The sequence below is a fragment of the Pipistrellus kuhlii genome, unplaced genomic scaffold, assembly GCF_014108245.1.
Source record: "Pipistrellus kuhlii isolate mPipKuh1 unplaced genomic scaffold, mPipKuh1.p scaffold_m20_p_1, whole genome shotgun sequence".
Lineage (NCBI taxonomy): Eukaryota > Metazoa > Chordata > Mammalia > Chiroptera > Vespertilionidae > Pipistrellus > Pipistrellus kuhlii.
This window is the reverse complement of record NW_023425404.1, coordinates 123,146,032-123,173,016: the sequence shown is the minus strand read 5'-3', so window position 1 is coordinate 123,173,016 and position 26,985 is coordinate 123,146,032. Positions and strand designations below refer to the sequence as shown.

At 37.2% G+C, this 26,985-nt stretch overlaps 1 long non-coding RNA gene across 1 annotated transcript; it reads right to left on the bottom strand.

Annotated features, from left to right (window-relative positions):
- Positions 1-24,832: 24,832 nt before the first annotated feature.
- On the bottom strand, positions 24,833-26,816 carry LOC118702282. Its single transcript, XR_004982678.2, has 3 exons — positions 26,525-26,816; positions 26,189-26,362; positions 24,833-24,876 (listed from the first exon to the last, which is right to left on the bottom strand). It is a non-coding gene; the product is annotated as an uncharacterized LOC118702282 (long non-coding RNA).
- Between the last annotated feature and the right edge of the window lie 169 nt (positions 26,817-26,985).

Genomic DNA, 26,985 nt, shown 5'->3' with positions numbered 1-26,985 from the left:
TTTATCTATATATAAAGGCCTAAGTGACCAAATGTTGAAACAAACAGTTGACCAATCACTATGACATGCACTGACCACCAGAGGGCAAACGCTCAACACAAGAACTGCCCCTGGTTGTTGTGAGCTCCCACAGTCAACCTCCAACTGCTGGCCAATGTCCCTCAGCCCTTTCCCCATTTCCCCTGGTAGGCCCAGGGACCATACCTGTGCACAAATTTGTGCACCAGTATTCAGACTGTATATATGTATGTTTATGCAAGTAATGTTTTCATGTACAACCTAGTTCTGGAAGTGAAGATATTGGGATAAAGGAATAACACCCCTGATTTTTTTTTAAACAAGCTCAATTACCCTTTGAAAATGATGTGCCAATTTCATCTACCTATAGTGCACAAGTATGCCTTTTCCTCCCGTGGGCCAATTCTGGTTTGTATTTTTTAAATAAGATAATTATCATTTTAAGTGCAAAATAATGGTAACTCATTGTTTGTGGATTTGTGTTTTTCTGATTACCAAGCAAGGTTCAAACTCTCTGGTATAAATATAAAATTGTGAATCATAAATATTGACTCAAATTGAAACTTGTTTTGGAGGAAAAGCATAATTACCTACTGTTAAATACTGCCACAGGCTTACCTATCAGAGTCTACTTTCTCCATGATTGGAAGCTGCTGCTTTTCACTTGATTTGCTGTTGCTTTTCTGCCGCACACTAACTCTGTGCTTTTTCTTTTCTTCAGCCTTTGATGAAAGTTTGATATTAAGCATATTGTTATTATATTACTCATTAAAAAGTCTGTGTTTTCATTACTTTTATCCTCTGCCTTTTATCATTTAAAGGTTTTGTTCTTACCTTATTCATTAAAATGACTGTGTTTTCATTAATTACATCATTTGGCTGCTGGTTACCAGTTTCTTTACTGTTGCTGTGCGGACTCAATCCATCACTGACATTCTCAGCAGCACCATCATACATGTTTTCTGTCTCTTCCTTTTTACTACTTTTCTGTTCCTTCTTTTCTTCAACCTTTGAGGACAGTTTGATATTAAGGATGCTGTTATTACCTTATTCATTAAGAAGACTGTGTTGTCATTACTTTATCATTTGGCTTTATCATTGGCCTTTGCTATTACCTTATTCATTAAAAAGACCGTGTTTTCATTAACTTTATCATTGGGCTTCTGGGTATCAGTTTGTTCACTGTCCCTTTGATGTCTCAATCCATTTCCGTCACTGTCATCACCAGCACCAGCATACATGTTTCCTAACACTTCCTTTTCACTGCTTGTCTGCTTATTTTCTCCATCAACCTTTGAGGACTGTTTGATATTAAAGATATTGCTACTACCTTATTCCTTAAAAGAGTGTGTTGTCATTAATTTCATGATATTAATGAAATTGATCGGACTTGAATCAATATAATATTTTGAATGCTTAATTTTATGGTAACAGTCATTGAAATTGTGAATCCTGTTTCATTTCTGTTTCTGTATAGAAGCAGAATTTTCCAAGATTTTTAAAAGGGCTTCTTTTTTTAAAAAAAGGTATATTTTATTGATTTTTTTACAGAAAGGAAGAGAGAGGGATAGAGAGTTATAAATATCGATGAGAGAGAATCATCGATCAGCTGCCTTCTGGGGAGGTGCCCGCAACCAAGGTACATGCCTAAAAGGGCTTTCTTAATTTTATGGTCATATTCACATTGCAATCCCCTCTTTGCTGCCTAACATTTCCCCTCCACATCCTCATCCCCCTTATCTATCAGAGACAAGGAAATAAAAAGACAAAGATGCAAAATTCTCCACTTTTGTCTTTCTTACCTGGGCCTTGCATTACACAGATAGATTTAGAAGATGTGATATTGTGCCTCAGTAACTAATAGGAAGCTTGCCTCTTTTTTCATGAGGCTATGGTTTTCCACATTGCCTTTTACATTTTTAAGATATTTAAATGTATAAAAAGTGGTGGCATTTATAAATTACATGAACCAACATACTATAATTTTGGAGCAGAGTGAAGCCAATAAATTGATAATTAAGATACAATTTTGGAAAGTGAATAATGTTCTCCTAGTTTCAGACCAAATTGTGGTCTTTGGGACCAGATGAATTCTGCTGACCTTACCCTAAAGAGTCTCTGAGAGGCCAACAAACTATTATGTCCATGGGTACACAGTGGGTGATAGCCACTATTTGCATAGCCTGGAACTTGAAGAAATGAAGCTGAGTTTGAATCTGTATTAACATGGTAAGCACCATTCACAACTACCTGTGAGTCCCTTACCTCATGGGACTATATACCAATGGGAGCTCTTTCAGTGACTGATCCCAACAGAAAACAGAGTTGGATCTCAGAGAGGCTTGTGCTTTGTTCTTAGCTGCCTCACAGGCTTGGTGCTGGTGGAAGGAGGCATTGCTGTGCAGCTTGGCCCCTCCCTGGTGCACCTAGGCCTAGCAGAGGCAGTCACAGACACTGCACCACTTTGTTGTTCCACACAAGTCATCCAAGGGAAGTTACAGGTGGAGACTGACATTGACTTACAACAGAGTGCCTCACAAGAGGCTCCAGTGGAGAGCTACAGTACATGAAGCAATTACTCCACAATCAGAACACCCAAATGAAGATCTCAACAGGAATGACATCATACTGGTGTGAATTACTTGACATGGCTTCAGCCTTCACATAGCAGCTTGTACACTGTGGTCAGCCAGCCTGAACATCAACCTCATCCAAAAATAGGCCAGAATCAATATTATACAAAAGGAGAACTCACATAACATACACAAGTGACATTCCTGGAGCAACGAGTTCTGGTGATCAGAAAGATTGTGCCAATGAGCCTAAAATGACACCCAATACATAAGTCCATTTTACCACGACTGGGAGGCATAGTAGATCTACCCATATTTGTAGAAACAAATACAGAGACTCAGCTGAAATGGGGAGAAGGAAGATGCCCAAAATGAAAACACACACACACACACACACACACACACACACACACACACACGAAACACAACAGGATATATTCCCAGAAAAAAAGAAAGAGCTTAATTAAGTGGAGCAAGGAATGCGCTAGATACAATTGAAGAACATGGTTAGAAAAATGCTAAAGGAACAATGTGAAAATTTGGACAATGAGAAAGCAAGTATCACAAAAGATAAATGAGGCTTAGCCAGCTTGGGTGAGTGGATAGAGCTTCAGCCTGTATATTGAAGGGCCCCAGGTTCAATTCTGTCCAAGGGCACATGCCTGGGATGTGGCTCAATCCCCAGTGGAAAGGGTGCAGGGGCAGCTGATCAATTATTCTCTCTCATCATTTATGTTCTCTCTCTCTCTCTCTCTCTCTCTCTCTCTCTCTCTCTCTCTCTCTCTCTCTAATCAATAAAAAATATTTTAAAAAGGAAAAATAAATCATATAAAATATCTACTTAAAAGTTAAGAATACAATACTTGAAGTATACACAGGAAGGAATCAACAGCAGATAAGATGAAGTACAGATTAGAATCTTTCACTTATAAGAAAAGGTAGCAGGAAACATTGAATTAGAGTACATTTTATATAATCTGCTCTAATTCGATGTTTCCTGCTACCAAATATATATATTTCTCTATACATGTATAGAAATATTTTATTTATTTAATGAGAGCAGTTTAAGGGATTTCTGAGATAACAGAAAACATAGCTACATCCACATTATAGGGGTACCAGAAGAAGAGTAGTGAGAGCAAAAATTAAGAACCTATTTAAAGAAATAAAATGACTGAGGCTTCCCTGGTGTGGTGGGAAAAAAAATGCACAGAAGTGCAGGAAATGGAGTAACAAACAAGATGAACAGAAAGCAGGATACACCAAGCTACTTCATAGTTAAAATGGCAAAGGTAAAAGACAAAGAGAGGATTTTAGAAGTAGAAAGAAAAAGTACATAGTTACCTACAAGGGAGCCCCAATAATTCTGTTAGATGTTTTTTCAACAGACACATTTTAGGCTGGCAAGGATTGGTACAAAATATTCAAAGTGATAAAAAAAAAAAAGAAGGACCTACATCCATGACTATTCTACCTAGCAAAGCTGTCATTTAACATTAAAAACGAGATAAAGAGCTTCCTAGGTAACCTAAAGAAGTTCGTCACACACAAAAAAGACAGTATTAGAGGAATCATTAAAAGGATTTCTATATAAAGTAGTAGAAAAAAAGACGAGGGACATAATTATAAAGAATAAAATGGCCATAAATGAGTAGCTATAAATGATTCCTATAAATGTATATAACTAAAAAGCTCCAATCAAAAGACATAGAGTAGATAGAGAAGAAAATAAATTCCCTACATGTGTTGTCTACAAAAGAACCACCTCAGCAAAAGATTCACATATACTGAAAGTAAAGGATGGAAAAAATATTTCCTGAAAATATAAACTAAATAGGCCCTGGGTTGGTGGCTCAATTGGACAGTGTTTCTACAGAGCAAGTTTTCTGTTTCAAACTCTCATTAGAGCACATACAAGAAGTATGTAATGAATTCATAAGTAAGTGGAACAACAAATCAATGGTTCTCTCTCTTTGTATGTTTCTCTCTCTCTCTGTCTCTCTCCCTTATCTTGCTCTCTCTCAAAATCAATCAATGAAAATTCAACTAAAAAAAAATGTTCACCTCACCAGTGTTGCTTCGTTATTGTCTATATAGGAAATATGAAGTCACCAGTCTGATACCTGGTCAGGGCATAAGACCGTGATATAGGCCCAATTCCCAAAAGGGGGCATGCAGAAGGCAGAGGATGGATGTTTCTCACTCACTGAGGTTTATATCTTTATGTATCTCTCCTTCTCTCTGAAATAAATAGCAATATATGTAAAAAATAAAATCAATAAAATATATTTTTAATTTTTTTTCAAATGCAAACAATGAAGGATTGTGGAGAGAAAGTGGTCCTAATATGAGGTGACAGGAGAAGATTTTACTTTGGGTGGTGGGCACATGGTCCTATATTCAGGTTTTGTAAGATAGTAACCCACACATGAAACCTATATGTTCATGATGACCAATGCCACCTCAATAAAATTCAAATAAATAAATAAATAAATGAATAAATAAATAAAATGCAAATCACAAAAAAACAGCCTGGAAAGCAATACTTATGTCAGAAAAAAATAGAAGTTAAATCTAAGGCTACAAAAAGAGACAAAGAAGGCCAATACATAATGATATGGATCAATGCAACAAGAAGAAATAACCCTTATGAATATATATGCAGCATCAGAGGAGCACTTCAATATATAAAGCAAATATCAAATAATCACAGTTTGGAAGTTCAATTCCCATTGGCATTTATGGGTAGGTCTTTCAAAAAAGATAAAGTAGGTAAATGTGTGTATACAGTTTAACTTAAAAATCAACCAAAACTCCAGTGAATTTCATTGGTATGTTCAGAATATTATTAACCTAAAACTGTAGGCTATAATTTTTTTCAAGTGCACATGGAACAGTTTCCTAGGTAGGCCATGTGTAAGGCCATAAAACAAGCCTCAGTAAAGTTAAAAAGATAGAAATCATTCCTCACCTCTTCTCCAACCACAATGTTATCAAATTAGAAATCAATTGCACATGAACACAATAGGGCAAATAACCTGTTACTAAACAGTTGAATGGATTAACAATGCAATCAGGGAAGAAATCAAAAGATACCTTGAGACAAATGAAATTAGAACATGATAATTCAAAATCTATGGAACAACATGAAAGCTGTTCTAAGAGGGAAATTCACAGCAATACAGGCCTACCTCAAGAAACAAGAAAAATCTCAAATTAACAATGTAACCTTTCACCAGAAGCCATGTTTTAAATGAGCCTATTGGATTGTTTTAACAATAAGATGTAACAGGATCTTAATTTGATTGATTATGACAGTATTCTTTTCTTAGCGACTAAACTTCACCAAACATTAAATAAACCATTTTAAAATATAAAATTCAGAAACATTTGGCACAAGTACCATGTTGTGCAATGATCACCTCTATTTAGTTACAAAGCCTGTCACCAATCCAGAAGAGAGCCTCATTCCTATGAAATAGGAACCCCCCATCCCCCCTACCCAGACTCTGTGAAACACTAGTCTGATTTCTGTCTCTATGGAGTCACTTATTGTGGAATTTGCATATAAAAGGAATCATGCACTAATGTAAATATATTTCCCATTGGACTGTGGGGATCAGTGGATGGACCATCATCCCATGCACTAAGGGTCATAGGTTAAATTCCCAGTCAGGGCATATTCACAGGATATCAGATCAATCCCTATCAGAAACATGCTCTTTGCAGGTGGAAGCCAATCAATGTTTTTCTTTCACATGAATTCTCTCTCTCTCTCTCTCTCTCTCTCTCTCTCTCTCTCTCTCTCTCTCTCTCTCTCTCTCTATCTTTCCCTCTCTCCCTCCCTCCCATCCCTTTCCACTCTCTCTAAAATCAGTAAAACAAAAATAAAATATTTCCCAGCTTGACAATTTAACTATAAAAGGACCAATTTTGCATTACAAACCTAAAACAATGATAGGTATGCCACTAGGAAATTTTAAGAGTAAATGTTACACAAAATTCAATTGAGAGCAACAAAACTAATTTCACAAGAGAGCACTTTACCTTGACAATTGCATCATCTATTGTAGAACATGAAACTGTCATGCCAATGACATGTTTGCTGTAAAATCCACAGCACCAATCAAAGCATCCATTTCTTTAATAAGAGAAACAAAATTTTACAATAAGTGAAAGATTAGCTTTCTGCATATCAAATAAAGATTGTTGATATAATTCATACTGGGCCTATGTTTGAAAAAAGCTTTTAGTTTTCGATTTCTGCTGCCACCTCTCCCAATCAATGAACTATTTAATGAAGACACACTCTGTCTAGGATTAATTTCTTTCCACCACTTATTGGCTGACATAACTTTTATTCCCTGAACTGGAACACAACTGATGACCTAAATCAAAATAGGAAGATACATTGTCCCTTCCTCATCATCTGTCCCTAGTTCAAAGACTAATGGATGTCTGTCCAATATGACAGTCATGCTTTTTTTTTTTTTTTTTTTTTTTTTTTTAGCCTGGAAACCACTTATTGAAGAGATCCTTCTCCTTCTTTTTCCCTTAAACCACACAGTAAGTTCCCTGAAATGGTGGAAAGTTAAAAGTCCAAATGTCAAAGAACAAATATATATGTTGTTAGCCTCTATAATATTATACACATGTATATACACATGTAATGACCTACCCTATGTTTGAAATATATAATAACATAAAACAAATGTCCTTAGACTGCATTTGTGTATGTTTATACAAGTCATGTAGGATCTAGTTGTGGAAGTGAAGCTATTGGGATAAAGGAATGAAATACTTGAATTTTTGAAACAAGCTCAATTACTCTTCAGAAAAGATGTGCTAATTTCATCTACCAATAGTGCAGAAGAATGCCTTTTTCCTCTCATGGGCCAATTCTGGTTTTTATTTTTTAAATACAATAATTATCACTAAAAGTTCAAAAAAATGGTATCTCATTGTTTGTTGATATGCATTTTTTCTGATTAGCAAGCAAGGTTCTATCTCTATAGTATAAATATAAAATTTGTTAATCATGAACATTAGCTCAAATTGGGATTTGTTTAATAGGAAAGGAATAATTACCTACTGCTAAATACTGAGATAGGCTTACCTATCAGAATCGTTTTTCTCCTCAAGAAGAAGCTGCTGCTTATCACTTTGTTCAGTGCTGCTGTTCTTCCTCACACCAACACTGTCACTGTTGTCTTTAGCACCATCATGCATGTTACCTGGCACTTCCTTTTTATCACTTGTCTGCTTCTTTTGTTCTTCAATCTTTGATGAAAGTTTGATATTAATAATATTGTTGTTACCTTATTCATTAAAAGGACTGAGTTTTCATTAATTTTGTCATTTGGTTTATATTATTTGGGTTTGTTATTACCTTATTTATTAAAATGGCTGTGTTTTCCTTAATATTATCATTTGGCTTCTGGGTATCAGTTTGTTCCCTGTTGCTGTGCTGACTTAATCCATCACTGTTATTGTCATCAGTATCATCATACGTGTTTTCTGTCTCTTCCTTTTTACTATTTTTCTGTTCCTCCCTTTCTTCAACCTTTGATGGAATTTTGATATTAAGGATATTGTTATTACCTCATTCATTAAAAGGGCTGTGTTTTCATTAATTTTGTCATTTGGCTTTTATCATTAGGGTTTGTTATTACCTTATCCATTAAAATGACTGCGTTTTCATTAATATTATCACTTGGCTGCTGGGTATCACTTTGTTCACAGTTACTTTGCTGTCTCAGTCCATTTCTGTCACTGTCCTCATTAGCACCAGCACACGTGTTTCCTGACACTTCCTTTTCACTGCTGATCTGATTATTTTTTTCTGCAACCTTTGATGAAAGTTTGATATTATGGTTATTGTTATTACCTTATTCATTTAAAAGTTTTCTTTAACTTTTCATGATATTAATGAAATTACTATTACTGAATCAGTAAAAATATTTTGGTGTATAATTTGATTGTAACAGGTCATTGAAATTGTAAATTCTGCTTCATTTCTGTTTCTGTATAGAAGCAGAATTTTCCAAGATTTCTAAAAGGGCTTTCTTAATTTTGTAGTCCTATTCATATTACAATCCTCTATTTGCTGCCTAACATTTCCCCTTCTCACCCCCATCCCATTTATCTATCAGAGACAATAAAATAAAAAGACAAAGATGCAGAATTCCCCACTTTTGTCTTTCCTACCTGGGTCTTGCATTACACAGATAGATTTAGAAGATAGGACATTGTGCCTCAGTAACTAATAGGAAGCTTGCCTCTTTTTTCATGAGGCTATGGTTTCCCACATTGCCTTTTATATTTTTTAAGATATTTAAAGGTATCAAAAGTAGTGACATTCATAAAATACAAGGACCAACATACTACAATTTTAGAGCAGAGTGATGCCAATGACTTGATAGTTAAGGTACAATTTTGGAAAATGAATAATGTTCTCCTAGTTTCAGACCAAATTGTGGTCTTTGGGTCCAGATGAATTCTGCTGACCTTACCCTAAAGAGTCTCTGAGAGGCCAACAAACCATTATGTCCATGGGTACACAGTGGGTGATAGCTGCTATTTGCATTGCCTGGGACTTCTGCTGAGTGGCCTCACACCCAGAAATGAAGCTGAGTCTGAATCTGTATCAACATGATAAGCATCATTCACACCTACCTAATGACTCACTTATCTCATGGGACTACATACCAATGGGAGCTCTTTCAGTGACTGATCCCAACAGAAAACAGAGTTGGATCTCAGAGAGGCTTGTGCTTTGTTCTTAGCTGCCTCACAGGCTTGGTGCTGGTGGAAGGAGGCATTGCTGTGCAGCTTGGCCCCTCCCTGGTGCACCTAGGCCTAGCAGAAGCAGTCACAAACACTGCACCACTTTGTTGCTCCACACAAGTCACCCAAGGAAAGTCACTGGTAGAGACTGACATTGACTTACAACAGAGTGCCCTCACAAGAGGCTCTAGTGGGTAGCTACAGAGCAGGAACCAATTACTCCACAATCAGAACACCCAAAGGAAGATCTTGGTAGGCACCATACCACACTGATGTGAATTACTCGACATGGGATCAGCCTTCACACAGCAGCTACTGTGGAGAGCCAGCCTGAGCAGAAACCCTATCCATGTATAGACCAATATCAAGACTCTTCAAAAAGAGGACTCACGTCATACTCAAGTGACATTCCTAGAGCACCTAACTCAGGTGGATCATAAAGATTGTGCCAATAAGCCTGACAAGACAATTAATACATTAGGCCATTTTACCAAGACTTGGAAGCAAAGTAGATCTACCCAATTCATAGAAACAAGTACGGAGAGGCAGATTAAATGGGAAGAAAAAGAAACATGCCCCAAATTAAAAAGTAGGAAATATCCCCAGATAAAAAGAGAAAGCAAGTATGAAAGAGGATAAATAAATTATATAAAATATCCACTCAGAAATGAAGAAACAATAGCTGAAATGAAGAATACACAAGAAGGAATCATAGCAGAGAATGAAGCATAGAATAGAATCTTTGGCTTACAAGAGGAGGTAGCAGGAAACAACCAACTAGAGCAGCAAAGCCAAGGTAGTTGGGGGCCGAGGCAGGAGTGGTTAGGGGAAATCAGGCAGGCAAAAGGGTTAAGGGTGACTAGCCAGGTAGGGAGAGGCAGTCACGGGTGATCAGGCAAGAAGACAGAGGCAGTTAGGGGTGATCTGGCAGGTAGGCACAGTGGTTAGGGGCAATTAGACAGGCAGATAGGTGAGCGGTTAGGAGTAAGCATTCCTGGATCGTGAGAGGAGGTCCAACTGCTGGGATTGGACCTAAACTGGCAGTCGGACATCCCTTGAGGTGTCCCACATTGGAGAGGTTGCAGGCTGTGCTGAGGCTGCCCCCCCCCCCCCCCCGTTTTGTGCATGAATTTTGTGCATTAGGCATCTAGTATATATGTATAATTTTTTATTAAAGAGACTAGTTTGGGACTTCTTGGAGAGTAGAAATCATAGCACCATCCACATTAAATGGGTACCAGAAGGAGGAGAGTGAGAGCAAAAATAAGGACCCATTTGAGAAAATATTGATTGAAAACTTCCCTGGCCTGGTGAAGAAAAAGACACACAAGTGCAGTATGCAAAGAGAATCCCAAACAAGACACTTTTTAATTAAGATGGCAAAGGTTAAAGAAAAGGAGATCTTAGAAAAAGAGGGGGATAAACAGATGGTAACCTGTTTATGGAGCCCCCATAATTCTGTTAGATGCTTTCTCAACAGAAGTATTTCAAGCCGATAGTTACTGGTACAAAATAATCAAAATGATAAAACAGAAGGCTCTACAACCAAGACTACTCTACCCATCAAAGCTATCGTTTAAAATTGAGAAGATAAAGAGCTTACTAAGTAATCTAAAGAAGTGTATCACACACAAAAAAGATAGTATTGTGGGAAATATTAAAGGGGCTTCTATATAAAGAAAAAGAAAAAGGCAAGGGACATAATTATAAATGATAAAATAGCAATAAGTAAGTACCTGTCAGTAATCCCTGTAAATGTATATATCTAAAAAGCTCCAATCAAAAGACATAGAGTAAACGATGGCTAAGAAAACAAGATCCCTACGTGTGAACACTGGGCCTTGAAAGGACTGACTCCATCCTGTCGTTTGCCCTCCATCTGAACCAAAGTCACTCCATCTTGTTCCCATAACCTCCATTTTGTAAGAACTGCTGTTTAAAATTTTCCACTAATCACAGATGGTCCTGTGTCCTATTAATTCCAGGAAGTAACTCTGCTATTGCTAGCTTCTGTAAGCATGCTTGCTCAAATAATGGAGAAAATAAGATAGTTTGGGGGAGGAGCTAGCTATCTGAAAAGCAAAGCCAATAACGTAATATAATGCACTTTTTGTTAGCCTATAGTCTAGTCACTGCCCCCTCTCCATTATCTGGTCCTGCAAGCCAATCTGCTGGCCTGGGGGTCTGATCTGTCCTTGGTTTCTTCCATGCCAGGTGTCTTCTGGTTATCTGAGCTGTGCTCAAGGCTACAAGCTTTTTGCAAGATATCTGCTAAAATCACTGTTCCCTTCCCAGCACATGGTTTTGTTTTTTTGTTATTTTTTGTTTTTTGCCTTTATAAGCTAACCCCTAAGTTCATTCAGGGCCATGAGAATTTGAAAGACATAAGTCCTCCTGAGGCCAAGGCTTTTGAAATAAAGACTCCAAATTCAGCTCTCTGATTATGGTGTCTTCTGTTTAGCTCGCTGGATTTCCAATATAACACATGTGCCATCTACAAAAGAACAACTTCAGCAAAAGATACACATATAATGAAAGTAAAAGGATGGAAACGTATTTACTGTAAATACAAACAAAAAGGGCCTTGGTCTGGTGGCTCAGTTCGTTAGAGTGTTGTCCCAATACATCAACTTTGCAGGTTCAATCTCTCATCAGGGATATACAAGAAGCCACCAATGAATGTTTCTCTCTGAAGCCACAAATCAACAAATGTTTCTCTCTTTTCTGTCTCTCTATCTCTCTCTTCTTTTCTCTCTCAAATCAATAATTAAAAATTCACTTAATAAAATGTTCCCCTGGCCAGTGTTGCTTAGTGGTCATGTGACTGACTAGGAAATAAGAGATCACCAGTTCCATACCAGGTCAGGACACATGCCCGGGATACAGGCCCAATCCCCAAAAGGGTGCATGCAGGAGGCAGAGGATGGATTTTTCTCTCTTATTGATGTTTATAGCTCTCTATCCCTCTCCCTTTCTCTCCTTGAAATCAATAAAAATGTATTTAAAAATAAAATAAAACATTTTTAAATGCAAACAAACAAAAAAAGCTGGGATAGCAATACTTATATCAGAAAACATAGAAGTTCAATCTAAGACTAAAAAAGAGACAAAGGAGGCCATTACATACTGATATGGGAACAATCCAGCAAGAAATAATAACCCTTATGCACAGGAGCACTTTAATATGTAAAACAGATAGTGATACAATCATAGTTAGGATGTTAAATACTTCATTGACATCAAAGAATAGAACTTCCAAAAAATCATGAAGGTAATAACACTCTTAAAGGACACATTTTACCTGATACAAGTCCTTTTTATTTTCAGAGCATTATTACCCTAAAATTGCAGGGTATAAACTTTCTTCAAGTGCGCATGGAATAGTTTCCAAGATAGACCATGAGTAAAACCTCAATAAATTTAAAAATACTGAAATAATTTTACACATCTTCTCCAACCACAGCGGTATTCAACTAGAAATCAATTATCAATTACAAAACAGACAAACAAACAGCAACAACATACAAACACCTAGATGCTAAGTAATCTGTTACAGGGCAGTGAATGGGTTAACAATGAGATCAAGGAAGAAATTAAAAGACATCTTGAGACAAATGAGAAGATGACAACCCAAAATCTATGGAATATCGTGAAAGCAGCTCTAATAGTGAAATTCACAGCAATACAGGTCTACCTCAATAAATAAGAAAAATCTTAAGTTAACAATGTAACCTTTACCGGAAGACATGTTTTAAACGAGCCTATTGGATTGTTTTAAAAGGTGTAACATAGCTGAAACCGGTTTGGCTCAGTGGTAGAGCGTCGGTCTGTGGACTGAAAGGTCCTGGGTTCGATTCTGGTCAAGGGCATGTACGTTGGTTGTGGGTACATCCCCGGTAGGGGGTGTGCAAGAGGCAGCTGGTTGATGTTTCTCTCTCATCTATGTTTCTAGCTCTCTATCTCTCTCCCTTCCTCTCTGTAAAAAATCAATAAAATATATTTTAAAAAATAAAAGTAAAAATAAATAAAAATAAAAGGTGTGTAACATGATCTTAATTCTATTGATTGATTATGACAGTATTCTTTTCTTAGGGATTAAACTTAAACATCAATGATTTTAGAGTATAAATTTCAGAAGCCTTTGGCACATGTATCATCTTGTGCAATGATCACCCATATCTATTTCCAAAATCTTTCATCACTCCAGAAGGAAGCCTCATTTTCATGAAATAGGAACTCTCCATTCCCCCTACCCAGTCTCTGGAAAACACTTGTCTAATTTCTGTCTCTATGGACTCACTTATTGTGGAAATTGCATATAAAAGGAATCATGCAATAAAATAAATACATTTTGCACTGTGGCCTGTGGGGCAAAGTGGTTGGAGCATAGATTCATGCACCGAAGGATCACAGGTTCAATTCCCAGTCAGGACATATTTCCAATTTATTAGTTCCATCTCTGTTGTAGCCCATGCAGGAGGCAGCTCACAATGGTTCTTTCTCACATCAATGTCTCTCTCTCTCTCTCTCTCTCTCTCTCTCTCTCTCTCTCTCTCTCTCTCTCTCTCTCTCTCTCTCTCTCTCTTTCTCTCTCTCCCCCTGCCTGTCCCACTCTTTCTAAAATCAATAAAATGAAAATCAAAACACTTCCTCACTTTAGGATTTAACTATAAAAAGACTTATTTTGCATTACAAACATAAAACAATGATAAGTAGTTTACTATAATATTTTCAGAGTGTTATACACACACACACACAATTCAATTGAGAACAAGAAAACTAATTTCACAAAAGAGCACTTTACCTTCAAGACTGCATTGTCTGATGTAGGACATGAAACAGCAATTTGACGTTTGCTATAAAATGTACAACATTTCTTTAAAAAATCCATTTATTTTTAAAAAGCAACAAAATTTTAAGTGAAAGATCAGCCTTTTGTATATCAAATAATTATACTGTAATTTATACTGAAATTAACACTGGACCTATGTTTATAAAAAGCTTTTAGTTTTTTATTTCTGCTGCTACCTCTTCCAATCTATTTATTGAAGACACACTGTGCCTAGGATTAATTTGTTTGCAATACTTACTGGCTGACATAACTTATTCCCTGAACTGGAACTCATCTGATGATCTATTGTCCCTTTCCTCATCATCTGTCCCTGGTTCAAAGACTAATGGATGTCAGTGAAAAATGTATTCTTGCTTCTTTAGCATAGAAACCACTTATTAAGGAGTTCCCAATCCTTCCTTTTACCCTCAAAGCATACAGGAAGTTCTCTGAAATGGTGGAAAGTTAACTGTCCAAATGTCAAAGAACAAATGTATATGTTGTTAGCCTTCCCACTCCCAGATCAGACTTTTGGAGGCTCCATGCCAGTTTCCAACATTTAAATCTTCAGCCTATGAAAGCACAGACTCCTAAAACAAGGATGGGCTCAAATGACCAAGAATAGGAGTTCTCTATTTCCCTTGCTCCTGGAAAACAAACTAAATGGAGTCTGAGTTATCAACTCATAACATACATGTATTACCAAACTCCATTAGTGACTTGACATCTAGTCCTGCCTCTGCCCAACCTTCTGTGTACATGGGAAGCACAACAGCTAATTGGGAAAACAAGTAGATGGGAGAATACACCTGCCTTGAGCCATAGCTCTATGTATTGTAGTTCAGCAATCTCCAGTCCCCTAAGACTCAAGGGGACCTAAGCCACACTCTGTGAGTCAGAGTTCAGGTTGATGAGACCACAGTCACATTTGTGATCAAAAGAATCTTTCCCATGCCTCCAATTTTTTAAATATCTTTTAAAAGAAACCTTGAATGTTGCTAGTTCCTCCAATTAAACAAATATACAGAATGATAGCAACCCCTTCAGGACATTTTTGAGACCCATATTTTTTAATCTGTCAAATCCTGTGGCCTTCTTTCTTAAAATGTATCTTTAACTTGTCCTAAACCCCAATATCTTCATGTCTTTATTAAACTCTTATTCCAATCTCAACCCAGTGTTGTTCTTGAAACTTGGAATTTCCTTTCTAAATCCATTCTTATCTTCTATTGACTGCATTCACTACCCACTCCCCATATTTCTATGAAATCTCACCTACAGAGTGATAAAGAAGGAAGAGTATTATACTCAGCAATTTGAATTTACAAGTCATTTCCATCATTTACTATACCCCAAAAGTCATTTTAATATCTTTAAGTTTCTAATACTCCATGTGAGCAACCACTTGCCCAGGACATTAAACACTGGTTGAAGAGCTAGAGGGAATTTTGTTTAATTATTTTCTATGCTTCCTAAACTCCTGAAATTCTCTGTGCCTTTGATTCTGTCCAGAAAGAAATGGAGATCATCATAGCTGGCAGAATTAGAGGGGAAAATAACACAATGAACGAAACACCAAAAGCAGTGTTAAAAAGAGAACAAAAATGTTAAAAGTCAAGAAGTCATGGGGGGGGGGGGGAAGGAAGTATAGCAACAAAGAAAAAAAATTCATATAACTAGACCAAGGTACTAGCCTGAAAAGAAAACCAGACTGGGAAGACAATAAATGGAAAAATCAATTAGAGCTATCCTCTAAATATATGCTAAATTTAATTAAGATAACATGGTCTATACATAGATATTCTCTACTTACAGATTAAAAATTAATCTACCTCCCTGACCCACAGTTGCCTCATTAATAAAAAAAAAAAAAGTTGCCTAATTAATACAATAGCACAGCTACTTTGAAAGCTATTGTGATGATTATATAATACAGATTAAATACATACCATAGGGTCTAGCCCATAGTAGAATACTCTAGAACTGTTAGTTTCTTTTCTCTGCATTCCTGTGGTAATATATAATATTTAAAAATTCACAAAATCCTACCTGCATAAAGAGTCTTCTTCAGATATGTCACATACTGTTAAGGAAAAAAAACAAAGTACATTTTATAAAACAACAACAACAGAAAAATACAGAGCATTAAAAGTACCGAATAATGCTTTGTTAGAAAATATTCCTTTGGGAACACACACCATATACCAGAGGAAATATTAACCATATTATTGGTAGGCCATTAATACATTAAGAACACTTACTTTCTCTTTTTAAATATTGCAATATATCAAATGCAAGAAACAAAAGAATAGGTTCTGATATTTACAATGAACATAATCTCAAACAAACCCCATTAGACTGACAGAAAATGTCATGGATAGTAGAAGCAGAATCATATAAACTAACAATGTCATATGTATATAGCAAGAATTTTCTGGACTCCTTTCACTAAGAAAATTTTAGAAGAGTGTGTACTTATTTTGCCATAACACAATATAACTTCTACAGCTCTTCAGCGAAGACTAGCCTTTCAATATAATTACTCTCAGGTAGGAGAATAATTATATGCTGAGTCTTATGAATCTTTCTAGTGAATAAGCAAGTTTAGGTAAGGGTTTAGGGACCTCTAACAAAATTTCATTATGTGAAATTGTTACAATTTGGGTTGATACATGATCACAGTCAGAACTTGATTTCACAGAATACCTTTATTTGATTTTCTTCTACTCCATGCTTGTTTTAGAGACTTTTGTAGACGAGTAACTATTGAAATAAAGGCGTGAAAGGGACACATAGAACATTGATGTCAGAAAACAATGTAAAACAAGCAGCAATTTTATTTAATAAAATAAATAATAATAAAAGATAAAGAATCCAAATGATAACATATTCTATTATATAGAAGTTCCTCTCAAGAAAATTGTCCTCACACTGACAATTTTCTCTAACTAAGCAGGCTTTAATTTCTTTTTTGCAAGAGTAGTTATGAGCCAATGAAATAACTTGGATAACTACAGAAAAACAATAATTATCACATGTAGTGTAATAGTGTTCTGATTGCTCACAGAGTTCTTTTTATTTGCTCCTAATCCTTTTCTTAATTTCTTATAAAACTGAAAGCATGGCTCATACGTTAAAGGCAATTGTTGGCAGAACAAGTCAAAAAGTCAAAGAAATATTATCCAGAAGTTAGGGATATATTCCACCAAACTCAACATGTGTAAAAATATACTAGTCTTTCCAGTTGAACTGTGGCTCTTTTCTGCTCATCTCACAAAGTCCTATTCTTCATGGCCACTCTAAATGCCAGTGCACTACCAGGAAACCTACAAATATCTTGCATTTCTCTCTCCCTACCAACATTTTACATTGATTCATCACAAAATTGAATGAACTAGACCTCTGCTTTATTTTGTTACTGTCAACTACCCTAGTCAAACTCTTAACAGATGGCTCTCTCAGGGGGGGAAAATACCACCAATTATTATTGTTCCCTCTTAAATTAATAAGATATTTTAAGCAGAAAAATGGGGAAGACATAGCCCTAGAAAAACAACATTTTAAATGGAATAAATTGAGCTTTCTGACTCATCTCTGCATGGATAGGTGAAACTTCATAATAGACAAATGCCAGCCCAAGGAGGCAAAATATTCCTTTGTTTCCCAATCTCTTTATGTGGTTTTCTTTCATCTATCATTTACATTGGGGGGGGGGCACACACAGGAAACAAGGAACCACAGGCTAATACAAGCTGCCATCTTGCCTATTTACTTAAAGATGGTCTAGGGCTGCTCTCACAGTACAATGGCAGACTTGAGTACCTATGCCATACCACATGGCCTAAAATCATGCCCTTCACCAACAAATCCTGCAGATACCTACTTCATATTACAACCAGAGGGCCCTAATCAAATACAGTCTTGTTACACTTCTGCTCAAAACTCCAATTTATCCTCAGTAAATATAGCTGACTCCCTACCTCAGTCTCCATAGTTGCTGGAGAACCAATATCTCTATTTGAACATTTACTGTCATATTACACAAAGAAGGTGGTATCTCTCAAGCTCCAAAAAGAGAAATAATTATACTGCACTCATCACAGTAAACCAGATTACCACTAACTGGTTTAGGAATGATCATGTGATGTAACCCAAACCTATAATACATTAGGAGAAGTCAAATGCAAGGCAATCAGTTTTCTTCTGATTTAAAAGAAACATTTAGGTCACACCATTGTGGTTCGGTAGATAGAGAGTCGTCCCAGGTACTAAGAGATTCCCAGTTAGGGCACATGCTCAAGTTGCAGGCTGGATGCCCAGTATGGGTGGGCAGGAGGCAGCTGAGCAATGTGATTATTTTCTTGTTATTTACATCCCTCCCTCCCCTTCTCTCACTAAATATAAATAAAAACATATAAAAAAAAAAAAAAAAAAACTAAAGGAAGCACATATATCAACATCACTAATCAGTAAATGCAAATAAAAGCCATAATGAAGTACCAGCTCACTCCTCTCAGAATAGCTTTCATCAAAATATCCTTTCTAATAAAAGAGTAATATGCAAATTAACCATCACTCTGCCACACCCACAAGCCATGCCCATCAGCCAATCAGGAGCAAGTATGCAAATTAACCTTAACCAAGATGGATGTTGCCACAGAGCAAGCAGGCAGGCAGGCTTGGGTTTCCCCAGCGATGGAGGAAGCCAAGCTTTCCACATACCCTGGCAGGCCCAGGCCTCTACTCAAGGTTACAAAGTTTCAATTGTAGAAGATAAATAAATCCCAATAGAAATGGCTGCCACCACAAAGTGAGCAGGAGGCTTGGCTTTACTCCAGGCTAATAAGTTTCAATTGTAGAAGATAAATAATTCCCAGATACCACGGCCTCCACTTGGGTCTCCTGGGAGTGTAGCCAGGCCTGCAAACCACCACAGGCCCCTTGTCCAGGCTGCCCCATGCCCTAAAGGAACCCCACCTTGATCCAGGACATCCTTCAAGGCAAACCAGCTGCCCCCCCCCCCAACCCATTTCCAGGCCTCTATCCTATCTAATAAAAGAGTAAAATGCAAATTGACCATCACTGCAACAGAAAAGATGGCTTCCCCGATGTGGTCAAAGATACTGCCCTCATTGGACACAAGATGGCTGCCACAAGATGGCCAGCAAGGGAGGCAGTTGGGAGGGACCAAGCCTGTAGGGTAGGGCAGTTAGAGATGACCAGGCTTGCAGGGGAAGGCAGTTAGGGGCAAATAGGTTGGCTAGGGAGCAGTTAAATATCAATCAGGCTGGCAGGGGAATGATTAGGGGATGATTGGATTGGCAGGAAGAAGTGGTTAGGGGGAATCAGGAAGGCAGGCAGGCGAGCAGTTGGGAGCTAGGAGTTCTGGATTATGGGAGGGATCCCAGACTGGAGAAGGTGCAGGTTGGGCTGAGGGACACCACCCCCATGCACAAATTTCATGCACCTGGCCTCTAGTAAATAAATAACAAGTGGTGGTGAGGTTATGAAAAAAAAAGGAAACCCTCGTGTGCTGTTCATATGATTGTAAATTGGTATAGTCACTGTGTAAAGCAGCATGGAGATTCCTTAAAAAGTTGGAAATAGAACTGCCATTCCACTTCTGAATATTTATCCAACAAATACATCAACATAAACTGGCAAAGATATCCACACCCCTATCTTCACTATACCATTACTTACAATAGCCAAGATATATAAGCAAACTATGTGTCCTTCTATAGATAAATTAATAAAGAAGATGCAGTATATATATTACTCAGACATAAAAAACAATGAAATCTTGATATTTAGAGCAACATTCATGGACCGAGTGGAGGGTTATGCTAAGTGAAATAAGACTGAGAAAGACAAATACCATATTATGTCACTTACATTAGGCAATCTAAAACCACAAAGCAAACAAAACAGAAAGGCAACCCATATCTGCAAAGAACAAACTGATAGTTGCCAGAAAGTAGTGAGTTGAGGACATGAATGAAATTAGAAGAATATGAATAATAAGTGCAAAATTCTACTTATAAGATATACAAGCCACAGAAAACTATTGTACAGTAAAAGGAATGTGTCAATATTGTAATAACATGGCACGGTGATAGATAGTTACTAGAGTTATCATGGTGAACACATCATAAGGTATGTAAATGTCAAAGCACTATGTCATATACCTGAAAGTAATATATTGTGTGCCAACTAGACTTAAAAAAACTTTTTTTTAATTGACCAATGCACTCCTTTGGTCTTCACACATTGTCACGTGAGAATAGGATGCTTCGGAGCCATCACTAATTAGCTCATCAGGAAAGCAGACATAAGCACTGACAACCTAACAGTTGAATAAGGGACAGCACCTAGAATACTGATGAAATCACTGAACAACCAAAACAGTACTCGTTCCTGTAGTTTCAGCCTCTGTGAATTAGCCACCCATTATTACCTGAAGCTAAAAGCATTCTAACTGAGAAAATTCCCAAGGCCCCAGGATAAGATCTAGTCCCTTCTGTGGTAGTAAAGACTTTCATAAGCTTGCCTTAGCTAGGCACTCACCTCATTCCCAACCATTCCCATAGCACACATTTTGCACATTGAAGCGGCAGTGCTCGTGTGCTGCCTCGCTTAGTTATCGCCCAAAGTTAACATGCACATAGTAGCCCTCGGACTCATGTTCCTGTTGCCACACATCACCCTTCTGCCCCTTTACCCAACTTCTCCATCTGCAGGCTTAAATTAAACCCCACCCACGTTTTTATTTTATTTTATTTTATATGATTTATTTTATTTGTGTGTGTAGGTGAATTTTGGAGGACATTTATTATACAATAGAAGTTAGGGATAGTGAAACAAGAAAGGGCTGGGGAAATGAGCTAGGCTCACTAAGAAGTCAGGTTTGGGAAGTTTGCCCAGGATGAATTGCTAGTGACTGTTGCTGCTCTGGACCCTTCCTGGGGTCACTCAGAGTTTAAGTAAATCATCCCTGTGAAGAAAGAAAAAGGGGAAGGCTTGGGTGTGCAAGCATGTCTTTATTTTTTAACAATTTTTAAACATTGATATGAGAGAGAGAGAGAGAGAGAGAGAGAGAGAGAGAGAGAGAGAGAGAGAGAGAGAACATTCGTTTGTTGTTCCACTTATTTAAGCATTCATTGGTTGATTCTGTTATGGACCAGGATCAAGGATCAAACCCACAACTTGGCCTATTGATACAATACTTTAAGCAACTGAACTACCAGCCAAGATTTCACTACATTTTAAAAACTGCAATTAGCATTATGGATCAAAGTGGCTGGCACATGCTACACAACAATAAAAAAAAAGAATAAATAATGATAATGATAAACTAGTGAGTTCTACCACCTAGCAAGCATTAAATAAAGTATAGTAACTAATAGAAATGACAATGACAATAATAATCTCTTGGAGACTGTGTTTTTAAAGTATTTCAATTCTGCAATATCAGGACAGCATTCAGTACCTAAAAGGCAACTGAGAGTTAAATAGTAGATCAATAGGCAGACAAATTAATAACTGAATTTTGACATTTTCTTTGAAAATTCTGATGTAATAAACACAGAAATAAAGCAGAGACAGCTCTCATATTATGAGCTCAAGGTCAAAATGATATTGCATCTTTGTATTTCCTATAAGTTACAAAACCAACATACCCAAGTCCTCTGGTAAGTCTACTAAGTCCAAGGTGTCCTCAGACAGTTCAGATTCAGATTGCACAACGAAGTAGGTGCCACATCTGTGTACCACACTGGCATCTTTGTCACTGTGAAACACTTTTGTATTTTTATTATAATTTTTTTAGTCCGAGTTGGGCTATTTGTATATTTATTTTTTATTATCTTTTTATCAGAGCATCTTGTTCTAAAGAAATTACAGCATCCTGACAATTATCCAACAAACAGAAGGAAACATCTTGTTCTACTGAATCAACATATCTCATTCTGTTCTGACTTCTGAGGAATCAAGTTGATGATAGTGAGGCCTTTTGCCATACTATGTAAAGTATCCTATGATTCTGAACAGGTATTGCCTTTCTGATTTCTGTGCTATTGGTAGGTATCTTTAAAAAGCAACCACATTGGACCCAGCCAGCATGGCTCAATGGTTGAGGGTCTACCTATGAACCAGGAGGTCAAGGTTCCATTAGCTCTCAAGGCACATGCCCCCTTTGTGGGCTAAATCCCCAATGTGTGGCATGCAGGAGGCACACAATCAATGATTCTCTCCCCCCCCCCCCTTTAACATAAATTGACCTTTATTTATTGTACTAAAGTCTGTTTTGCTTTTGATACAAAGTAGGGTTTCATTACAGAAAATTCCAGTCTGTTGGAACAGTACCTGTGCCCATTGTACCATCACAGTGCACACTGTCTGCAGCTCAGAGCTTAACACTTAATGCCCTGAGTGCACTTAAAACTCAAGACAGCCTTGTGTCTCAGCTGTCTGAGCTAGAAACTTGCACCTATTAACAACAGGTCTTATAATTGATGTTTCTCTGTCTCTCTCTCTTTTTCACCCTTTCTCTCTGAAATCAATAAAAATATATTTTTTTAAAATCTCATTAGGACTTTGCACAATAAGTTTTGCAGTTATTTTTGTATGCCATTTGTTTGTGGTACCAGGAAAATATTGTTTTAGCTACTTTTTGAGTGAGACAAATCACTATGTAAAACAGGTTTCATTTACTAAATATAATCCATTGCCTGTCAAAACTAAACAAAAGGTCCATTCTGTATATACAAGTCCAATCTGTTACAATGTGAATATAGAGGAATATACAACATCCTAACTTAAAATCATTTTCCTTTTTTACATATAGAAATCATATAGGATGTTAGGGGTTAATACTAAATAAATGAACTTTTCAAACAACATTGCCCTGACTTTAAAATTACCTACAATTAAGTTACAAATAATACTGAATACTATTCTATTAAGAAAGAGATTAAGAAAACTAATACATGCAATTTACACATTTTTTTGATTTTTATTGTCCTTCACTATTAAAACTTCCTTACTTTTAATCCATCTATGGTAGGAGCAGCAAGAGTAATTCACTACCAGAAGACTTACCAAGATTGTTACTTTTAGAAGGCTCCAAAGGTCTTCTTTTTTCTTTTTTTTCAAAAGTTGGTTGTTGGTTGCTGTGAATAAAAATTTGTGATAAATAATATTACTATCTTAATACAAATATAAAAATATTTTCCAAATATAAATTCTTAGCATATGTCAGATAACATTAGACTTAATATTAAAACAATAATTATATTAGACACTTCAAATTTGTAAGTTCTATAAACTTCTTATGAAGCATGTAATTTTTAAAGAAAAGTAACATAAAAGAGTCATGATTTGAGGGCAATATAGTTCAATGAATTAATTAGAGTTAGCTTGACATAATGGCAAGTCTCTTGAACTCAGATATTCTAGTTCTATAACCAACAGTTATTTGTTCTCAAACAAGTCAGTTTTCTGTGGCTCAAAGTACTCCTCTATAAAATAAGAATCTAACTGCCTCACTTTAGAAGGCTGCCAAGATATTGAAATGAAAAAATACAGCAAAAAAAGAGTTGCTCAGTAAGCGGGGGGGGGGGGGGGGGGGGGGGGGGGGGATCTGTTATTGAACTCTATTTGTTGACCCTGTTTTGGAATCCCAAAGAAATGGTAATGTGGGATTTTTTAATAGACTCTAACATTCAAATGTTGCTGTTTTCAGAAAATGGTATTAATTTTGGTTATTACCTGTCCTTTCTTTGTGGTCTGTAATTCAGGATGTCTCAGTTACTATATAACTTGCAACTAAATTTATGTACAAATTCATTACCTCATGAAGTCAGATAACACAATGCTCCCTTATTTTTGTTGTGAATCCTATGAACTGTAGAACACTAATAGAAGTCAGGACTTTGCCTGGACTACTACTAGCCTTTCTCTACCTACTCACACTGTGAACCAGCAGATCTTTATGAGAATGATGCTTAATATCCCTTTCCACTCCCATTGGCTTGAAAGATAGAATCCTACTTGTCACACATGGATACTGATGGGTCATGGATCATGCACCCATAGCAATGGTAAGGACCAATAACCTAGTTTTTTGTTTTGTTTTGTTTTGTTTTGTTTAATAACTTAGTTTTGAATCAGATATTTCTAACTGGCTTCCATGTTAGGCATAATTTAAAATAATTTGTAACCTGAGGCAAATTCAACTCAAATGGGAATGTTTCATTCTTATGGCAAGGAAATCCCTTGAGGGGCCAACCTCAATTATGGAGTCTTAGGCAGGCTGCTGTCTATTTCTCTGGGAAAGGTGACATGGGACCTTTCACTACCTAAACAAAGATGCACTAGTGTCTTTGAGGGGCAGATCTAGTAACAAAGGAGAAAGTCTGGTCTTTTCCTGAAGCTTTATTTCAATCTCTCAGACAGCTTAGAATGCTTCCAACTAACACCTGCTTCTTCTATCCTACACCCTTCATTGTTTCACTGTCCCCAGCTTTAATAAATTATCTCCAAATAAAAAACAAGGAATGAACAACTGTACCTTTCCATGCGATCAGCTTTTGAACTTTTAGTTACTAAAAGTTCGACCATTTTCTCTTTGTTTCCATATTTAGCAACTGAAAATGGTGTGAAGTCATTCTGTATAAAAGGAAAAAAACAGTTTACAATTTATTAAATTACATATATAAATACACACACAAACTGAATATTAAAACTTATACAAGATCCTCTGAACATATAATACAGAAAGTAAATAAAAAGTAGCCCCTTTTGCCCTGGCTGGTGTTCCCCTGGTTAGAGCACTGGCCTGCTCATGGAAGGGTCCAGGTTTGATTCCCATTCAAGAGATTGTACCTGGGTTGCAAGTTTGGTCCCCTGCTCTGGTCAGGAGGCACCCACACATTGATGTTTCCCTCTCTCTCTCACCTCTCAATCCTTCGCTCCCTTCCACTTTCTTTAAAATCAATGGGGGGAAAACCCTCTGGTGAGGAGGAAGAAAAAAAAAAAGATCCCCTATCTTCTCACCCCTGTGCAGTCACTGGCTATTCTTCCCTTTAAAATGCCCTCCACTGCCTCTTCAACAGATTAACTGCAACATGATTCTCCAAATCTCACTTCCAACAAGAACAGTCCGGGTTCCAAGAATCTTTGTTCCTATCCTGGTATCCTGTTGCTATTTTGTTGCCTGTGGACTGGGGCTTCCTCTTCCCACCTGCACTCACCCAGCTCCTCTTGCTGGGCACTAGGCCTCCTCCTCCCACCCACCTCCAGCAGCACCATTTCCTAAGCCCCTTCCAGCATAGGAGCCAGTCCCTAGCATCACTTCACTCCCCCAGGCCTTCAGTCCTTAGTGGGCTCTGAGCCTATCTCCCACTCCTATCAGGCACTAACAGGAAGTTCTTCCTTCTGGGGTGGAAGGGTCGATGGGAGGCAGAGCTTTGCCCCTTCCATGAACACTACATTTCCCCAGCCCCTGACTGGGCTTTGGAGTTGTTGCCATGGTGACAGGGCCTGATCTATTATATTTAGTGTATGTATGTGAGAAAAAAAATGCTTGTGGAAAAGAAAAAAAGAGAAAGAAAAGAGAGAGAGCAAGAGTGAAAGTGAGAGCAAGAGCGAGAGCGCAAGCTAGGTAGGAAGGAAGGAAGAAAGGAAGGAAGGAAGGAAGGAAGGAAGGAAGGAAGGAAGGAAGGAAGGAAGGAAAAAATACTGGTGTAGCTCAGTGATTGAGTGCTGACCCTTGAACCAGGAGGTCATGGCTGAATCCCCGGATGAGGATGGGCAGGAGACTGTCAATTCATAATTATTTCTCATTGATATTTCTATCTCTCTCTCCCTCTTACTTTCTTTTTCTTTAAAATTAATAGAACATACAATTTTTTAAAAGATTTAAACTAAAGTAAAAACATGTATTTTAAATATTTTTTAAATAAAGTTACGTGATCTATACCTTGTTTCTCGCTTCCATATTTTCCATACAGGAAAGTAGCTTTTCCACTATAGCTGTGTTGGTACCAAGGAGAGCATAGTGGAGAGCAGTGTTGCCGTGGATGTCCATCACATTTGGATTGGCACCATGGTCTAGTAGAATGGTGGCACATTCTTCTTGCTCATATTGTATGGCCTGTCAGTATTATGCCAAGAAATAGATTATAAGTTCTAGGAATTCAAAGTAAACATTCCACAAGTTTCACCAATGACTTCTAGTTAAATGAGATAAACTCATTTTTATCCTAACTAATTAAATTAAACCCATCTCATGTTGATATAGTTGGCGAGTACATACGTGAATGAGAGCAGTTTTGTTGTCAATATCACAGAGGTTCAGTAAGCAACCTCTGCGTGTCAGCAGTCTCACCACTCTGGGAAAGCCCTTGCCACAGGCCACATGTAGAGCAGTCCTATAAAAGTGAGAGGACTCCTTAGGAACTTAGAGTGCACTAGATGCAAGCATTCAATTGCACATACAATTGTAAACATTTCTCTCTATGCCTTCAAAGCAAATATTTAATTTTTTTCTGTGGATAGTACAATATTTATTAGTTCTTGTTACTCATCACAATAGTGAAGGAGAAACCCATTTGAATACAGAGAGGATGACCTGGGAATTTGGCTAAACTTGGTTCTAATCCTATTTTAACTGTCACTTATTAGCTGTCACTGTCATTTCTTGACTTCAATTTCCTCCTCAACAAAATGGGGATAAAAATAATAGGTGTCTCACAGGACACCATTGTTTATTTTAAT